Here is an 8,048-nt window from a genome sequence, read left to right as displayed (position 1 = left end):
TCTCTCCCTGCAGGCTGAAAGGCTTCCTCATGGCACTTTGCATAAACCTACGGTACAAACCTGTGTCACATTGTTTTATTATTTCTCATGTTTTATTTTTTCTTTCCAAGTAGGTAATCACCTTCAATTTGAAGCTTTTTGCTTTATTCATTTTTATAACTGGGAACAACTAATACATAGTAGATATTCAATAAGTGGATTAAATAGTTTATTGAGCTCAGATCCTTGCCCTCAAGGAATTTACAGTGTCTGTTGGGGAAATGGAAAGAGAGAGTTATAAAATAGATAAATGGTATAATTTCTATTTAAAGTTACATATATATCAGTTCGTGGCCCAAATATAATGCCTGAACAACTCCGCATCAAATGGTTAACGGTGGATACCTTTGTGAGGTCAAATTATGGGGGATTTGTTTTGTTTCTGTGTAATATATTTTAGAAGTAAGCAGAAGTGTTTGAATCATTTAGTATTTAGTCAGGGAAGATATAAATAAGAGAAGTAAAATACTGTTATATGTGATTAGTTTTAAAATGAGTGTGGCATGCAGCCAGCATAATAGGAGTCCAGAGGGAAATTCAGGCTGTGGACCGGGGTGATCAGGGAAGCCTCTAGAAGGACTTTGAATCTTACTCATTATTCAAACCTTTGTAATACATTTCTGAAAACCATCTGAGTCCCAATCTTTCTTTTTGATCTCAGGATCTTGTTATCGCTTTTAGAAAAGCCAATGCCATCTGTTTTTGGAAGCTGGCACCCACACCCGCCTGCTAATTTGGACTTCTAAACCACTTTAAAAATTAATGGCTTTATAAAAGGTCTGCAACTCCCTCTTAAGAGTTTAATATCATATTTATAAACTCAGCCCGTATTGAGTTCCAGCATATTGCAAATAATTTACAGTGTTGTCTTGCTCAGAGGATAACTAATGTGGATCCACAGCTGTGCAGATAACTTTTCTTATCAGTGGATGATAAACTATAAGTGGCTCCATTTGGATGTGGGGAAATTGTCCAGATTTTATTTTATTTATTTTATTTTTTAGGCGAGGCAACCCTTGGTTGACCTCACAGATTGCAAGGACCTTGTCAGCTCACAATCCCTTATTTTTTTATTTTTTACGTCTACAGCACCTAGTCTTCCTAGGTGGTCTCCCATCCAACTTACTAACCAGGCCTGACCCTGCTTAGCTTCCAAGATTAGATGGGATTGGGCTTGTTCAGGGTAGCATGGCTGTAGACAAGGAAATTGTCCAGGTTTTAAAAGCTGTGTTGGAGCAACTAGGAGGGAAATTCTACAGCAATAGCTTCTTTTACCTGGAAATCATTTCAATATTAATAAATAGAATCAGCCCCAGAGCTACGAGTTATATCTAAGAAGAGTGAGCTGCTCATAAAGTTTAGGGTCCTTCGGTCTGCTCACATGAACACATTTCTGAGTAGTTGCTAAATAGTTTGGAAAGTGAGTCAGCCAGCCCAGCGGCCCTGAAGTCAAGAAGAAAGATCTGAAATGGGCCAATAGTTGGACTCATGTTTTGGTTTTGGGTCATTTGCTTCATAAGGATGAAATGCGTAGTGGATAGTGTTTATCCCTTTCACTTGTGCCTAAATATCTCTTTAGTAATTTCTCGGTATTTCAGGATCCTGAAAATCCGTTCTGTTCTTTCCCCCCAGAATAGGTATGAGGTTCTTGCTTTCAAGGTCATGGTTCCTGTGCCAGACTCGTTCTACCTATGTCGTGAGAGTCCTAGTAACCTTGACTCCGTTGACAGCCTTTGGGATGAAGTACAAAAGGTGTTTGATGCTAAATTTAAATTGGAAACCCAGCTAGAAATTTTACACACTGTTCTGTTCAGCTATGTTGAATCTGTATCTTCTATGATTTTTGTTCATTTTGTCAAACAATTAATTAATTAGTACTTACAAGTACTCAGGGTGGTACTTAGTGCCTGTGATAAAGTGTTTTTTAAAACCCAATATTTTGTTTATCCTGCTTTCTCAGCCTAGAATTACCTTGAATGAACCTGGTAGTCTGATACCATATTCAGAGCAAATATAAGCACTTGCTTTTATTTTAAAATTGTGTCCTGCTGGGTCCTGTTTTCTGGTGAAGTGCCACTATAGAAGGTAGGGGAGAGAAACCAGGTTTCTAGAGAAGATTCTGGGTGGGCTTGTCCCAACTATCAACCAGAGCAGCTCCTATCTTATATTTGGAGTCTGCGATAGATTATTATTAGGACAAATCTTCCTTCCTTCCTCCTGCTTCCATTGAGAAGAAGGTGTACCCACACATTGCTGTTGGGCTTGGCTATGTAATTTGCTTTGGTGGATGGAATGTGAGTGGAAATGACAAGGTGCCGTTTCTGTGCCTAGGCCTAAAGAGGCATTGCTCTTTCTGCTCGGCCCACTGAAAGCTTTCAAGCTCAGTCCTGAGAAAAATATGTCCTAAATAGCTTCTGTCCTCCAGCCTGCTCCCCAGAGTGAGACACATGAGGCATAGCCAGACAAATGTTCATAATAAACATTTATTTTATGACATGGATTTGTTTGTGTTTGTTTATAAGTGATTGATACAAACAACTAAGTGTAAGATCTCATTTGGACTATGGGTTTGTTCATTAATTCATTCAAAAAACTTTGAGGGCTCTATATATGCCAGGCACCACTGGCGTAAGTGGTTTGAAATTCCTATTGGCTTTGCTCATCTTCCAGACTTCTGCTCTTTATATTTGATGAAAAGAGGTTTATGGTTATTTATATTATATAGACTATAGGAAATACAATCAAGACACATACTCTCAAAGGAAAAAAAAAATACTAAAACATCATCTTGAGAAGTGACGAAAAACTGACAACAAATTAAGGTCAATTATGTACAAAAAATAAGCAAACCATATGCAAATAAAGAACTGAAAACTATATTTTTACAAAAGTGGTGGCCCATGATAAGAGGACCAGTTCCCAGCATTTACAATTCCAGTTATTTCTCTGAGAATCGTGTATTAAACTCAACAGGAATTCCTGACAGCATTACAACAAAGGGGGCTAATATGACAAAGCCAGCTTTCCTCTGCCCTGTGTGAGTAGAGCTTATCTTTCAGGCCTGGGGAAGGTGCCAGAGATGATCCGAATGTATTTAGAATGAATCTTCTTAATGATCTGTCAAGTTCAGTGGAATTTCCAGACTTGGACTTTAGTAATTTCCTGGTTTTTAGTACCTGAGCCTATAAAGATGATATATAGGCCGCAGGGGATGGAGAATGTGGGCAGGGTACAGTGGCAAGGTGGGAGCAGGGGAGGTGGAGCTTCCATCAGAATAGGTGGCACATGTAAACCCTTCCGTTTATGTCTCTTGGTCGCACACCTGTTTTTGCATCTGGGGACAAAGGAATAGAGAAAGGAGAGGTGCAGTAGCTAGGTTTGGAATGAGGAAATAGACAAAGCTGGGACATGGAGGCCCTCTGCCCTTCCTTTTCACAAAGCCTTCCTGAATCCTGCCTTCTCTTGCTCCCATACTCACTCCATCCTTAGCCTCTTTACAGTCTATCCTATTTTCCTCTCTCAAAGGCATTGCTCGATCAATTGTCTTATAAATCACAGTGTTTTAGAACTCGATGGTGTGATAGTTATAAATAGGAGATGCATTCCAGATCCCTCATTTACAGATAGGAAATCTGAGACCCCAAAATGGACTGACTTCAAGTACATTTTCTAGCTGGTTATTTGCAGACCCAGGACTGGGTCTCGACCTCAGATGATGCTCTTTTCTGTGAATTAATCTCTGCTATAGGCTTGAGATATTATCATCACCCTGAGACTCTTAAAGAAAAATATATAATAGAGATATAAAAGGATGGAAGTATAATTAAAAGATTTCAGTTTTCAAAGACAGGCAAACAGGGAGACATTTATAAACTGAGGAGACCTTGAATAGCTCTCATAAGTTCTGTCTGCTACCTCTTATTCTGCCCAAGGTTGGCGGGGTGCTGGGCAATTTTTTTAAATGAGAGAGCCTCTAAATCTGTCTGTTGTGAAAGAGGGTTCATCCTTTAGATGAACTTTGAGCATCCTAAGCTATTATATAAGTCCCATATTAGCTAATTAGATCATAGCAAATATAATTGGGTACTATTTTGAAATATTAAGGGAGATTTCCCCTTTTATCTCCCATTCCTTTTATTTCTAGAGCCTCTCCCTGCTCTCATTCATTCAGATAAGGCATTTCATGCCTTAGTGAAGGGCCGACACAACAGAATGCAGTTAAAACACAGTATCTAGGTCTAGAGGGGACTTAATGATGAGTGAAGACGAAACTTCTAGCCGCAGCCTGGACAAGACCTTTGGAATTGGAGAGAGGAAGAGAGTTGAAGAGGAGGGAGGAAAATTTAGAAAGTGATACATATTTTTTTGGACACTGCACCTTGTCCATCCTTTGCTGAGCTCTGGAGGCAAACAACAACAAACAAATGAACAAAAACTCCTGTGAATAAGTTTGGAGCACTGTCTGGAGAGAGGGACTGTGGTGTTTATTGATTAACTAATGTTTCATAACAAAGTACCTCAAACAATGAGCATTTACTTAACTCAGGCATCTGTGGGTTGGCTGGGAGCAGGCTGAAATTGGTCAGAACTTTGTGGTTCTGCTGATCTCAACTGGGCTTATTTACTCATATGTGTGAGTGTTGGCTGAGGATCACATGATCTAACCTGGACTTACTGGAGAAGCTTAGCTCTGCACCACCTGCTTCTTATTCTACTCAGGTCAGTGGTCTAGCCTGGGTATATTCTTCTCAGGGACATAGTAGAGGTGTAAGAGTGAATGGAAATATCTCATTCAGTTATTCAAGTAAAGTCATGTGACCAAATGATAATCAAAGGACAGAGAAATACAATCTACTGGAGGAGCTGCAAAGTCATACAGTGAAAGGTGTCCCTACAGGGAGATATGAAGACTTGGGCCAGTCATGCAAATGACCATACTGCCCTTTTCTGAGTAGAACCCAAAGAGAGGGCAAGACCTCAGCATGCCATGGGAGCAAATACTTGTGTTATTTGTCTGGAAGAGAGCAGAACTTTAACTAGTCTTCCAATTTACTCATATCTCATAGGAATATTTCCTGTGATGTTGGCCAGGGGATAGATGTAACACAAAGAGATAAACCTGAAGCCATCAAATGGTTATAACCTAGCAATAACTCACTGGATTAAAGGCTCATGACCACAGGAAATGATGGGTAGTCATAGTGCATTCCTGTATGACAACCAAAGATGTGTTTCCTTCTTGATCCAAAGCCTTGGCACCATGAAAACTTTCTAGAGCTTAGACATAATCTCTAGAAAAGATAATAGATGTGTGTTAGGTGGGGTTGGGGGAAATTAAATTGACTGAGATTAAGTTTTTTTTTTTAAGTTGGCATATACGAAGACATGTTATAATTCACCAGTTTTTAGAGCTCACTGAATAATTCTTTTAAAATTATTTTTTAGTTAGAGTTGACATTCAATACAGTAGTTCTTTTTTTTTTTAATTCTTGAGGAACCTCCAAACTGTTTTCCACAGTGGCTGCACCAATGATTAATTCTTTTGAGTATTCCAGCAACTAAGTATTCCAAATAATATGGACTTGAGTACTATCTGATAGAAATATGTCACAGGTATAATTTTAAGTTTTCTAGCAGCCACATTCAAAAACATAAAAAGAGACAAGTGAAATTAATTGTAATAACACATTTTTGTTTAATATATCCAAAATATTATGAGATTTAAGTTTTTACCACTAGTTGGTATGGGGGATTGAAATAGAAATTAAGTTTAAAATCACATTTCTGTCATACCTAAGTTCCAGGTTTGCACTTGATACCACCTTTCTGTACTCTTCAATTTATCTACAAGTTCTATTTTCTGACTTAGTCATTGCTTTCATAGGCCTCCCTATTTCCAATATCAGCACTAGTGGTTGGCTTTCTTGTCACTAAGCCATATTTTTCTCTTAGAATTCCGTGAGAGTCACTGATGACAGGAAGTGGTGGCCTCGAAATGAAGAGGCTGCATGATCAGTAAGCTCATCTACTAAATGACTTGGTCCAGGACACTGGCTTCGTGACCCATATTTCAAATTTCTGCTGACTGGCCCTACGAGTTATTCCACACTCTGGACCTTCTTTATTGCCCTCAGATATTAAATACAGAAGTGTCCAGAGTTCACTGTGCAATTTTTTCTCATTTGAGCCATCTTCCAGTCTCCACTTTCCCCACTACCTTCACAGTGAAGAAAGTCAAGTTCAGAAGATTTCAATGAATATTTAAACATACTTCCATTTCCCCCTCCTTAAGGATACTCTCAGTGCTAATGCTATCATAGTTTCCAGTGTTGCTAATAGATCCTAATAAAAAAATAAAAAAATTGAAAATGAATTTCTTTGGATATACTTCATTTTCAACTTTGTGAACAAGCTAAGCTGGAGTTTCACTCCTGGGATTATTACTAGGGTTGGCTCTTCTCCAACTCAAAGAGAAAAAGGTACTGGTTTAATTATAGATGGCATCGCTTAATATTGGAGGGTAGGTGTGTTCAATTTCATAGTTTTCTCAGCCATGGCAAAACGCAGAATAGGTGATGTACAGATAAGAGAAGAAGGTATGAACAATCAAACAGATCTTGTGCTCTTTGTCTATTTTATTTAAATCTTAAAAAGACCCTTTTAAGGGAGTCTTTAAGGGGATATTAAGAAGACCCTTTTCGGGGAAGGGAAGGGAGCACCATCCTAATGTCACAGTATTGTTTGCTAATCATTCTCACAACTCAGATAAGTTTCCTTCTGAAACAGGTTGGCTGTATTGGAACTTTGCAGGGAGCCACCTACCTGCACATGGTATGTGGACACCAACATTATGAATTCTTGTGGAAATGGTCATCTGTCATTCTCTTTGGGTGCCTAGTGGCACAACGTTTCCTCCTCCTTAGAGACCTGCTTTGATGGTAAGACTCATGTGACACAATAATTTCTCTATTGAGCAAACGTGGGGCTTCAGTCTCATAAAGACTTCAGTCCAACAGGGTCCCTGGGGTCAGACCACGCCCCCTTACATGTGTGATGGAATGGGTTAGTGGGAACGGAGGAGAGGCTTTCTGGAATACTCTCTAGGATCAGATCAAGCCACAGCAAGCCACCCCAGGTTGTGTTCCATTTGTCACCTCCCTCCAAGTCCTCACCGCCACTTTAACAGGAAAAACACACATGTATGCTTTCTCCTCCAATTTCATGCATAATTGTGAACATCCCACATCATTAGCATCTGAGGGGAAAGCCCCCTCAATCTTAAAACAAAACAAAAACCCAGGACCATTCTCATCTTCCCTAGAAGAAAAATATTTATTTCCTCCTGGAGGGATAGGGAGGAGGAGATGGGGAGTGAGTGAGTGGGTTCCCCTTTTCTTTTGATTGGGCTGTGTCACTATTGATGAAACAAAAATATAGGAGGGAAAATCCCCAAAGTTGGGTTTTCATAGGGAAACAGGTTGGGCGATCATATTCTGCTATGTTTCTTCTGTGGAAGTAAAGTCAAAGTTCACTCAGGTTCATTGTTTACCCAAGATTTCATAGAGACTAAGTGGCAAAATGAGGATTAAAGCTTTTTTCTTTCCTTTCCTTTCCTTTCCTTTCCTTTCCTTTCCTTTCCTTTCCTTTCCTTTCTTCTTCCCTTCTTCTTTCCCTTCTTCTTTCCCTTCTTCTTTCCCTTCTTCTTTCCCTTCTTCTTTCCCTTCTTCTTTCCCTTCTTCCTTCCTTCCTTCCTTCCTTCCTTCCTTCCTTCCTTCCTCCTCCCTCCCTCCCTCCCTCCCTCCCTCCCTCCCACCCTTTCTTTCTTCTTTCTTTTTCTTTCTCTCTTTTCAATTCTAACAGTCATGATTTTTCCACTGTTCCAGAGCATATAGCTTTCAGGTAGGCTCTAACTAATAAATACTTGTGAGCAAAACAAAAGAGAAAGGCCATTTAAATTTAAAGCTGAGATTTGTAGCATACGATACAATGAAATGTGCTGTGCAGGGTTA

General features: G+C 39.4%; 1 pseudogene; it reads right to left on the bottom strand.

The window, feature by feature from the left end:
• Window positions 1-1,119: 1,119 nt before the first annotated feature.
• Window positions 1,120-1,239, bottom strand: LOC118603480 (annotated as a pseudogene).
• Window positions 1,240-8,048: the final 6,809 nt, after the last annotated feature.

The sequence above is a fragment of the Rousettus aegyptiacus genome, unplaced genomic scaffold (assembly GCF_014176215.1).
Source record: "Rousettus aegyptiacus isolate mRouAeg1 unplaced genomic scaffold, mRouAeg1.p scaffold_m13_p_5, whole genome shotgun sequence".
NCBI lineage: Eukaryota > Metazoa > Chordata > Mammalia > Chiroptera > Pteropodidae > Rousettus > Rousettus aegyptiacus.
Note: the sequence above shows the minus strand (reverse complement) of the source record. Positions and strands in the feature narration are given on the sequence as shown.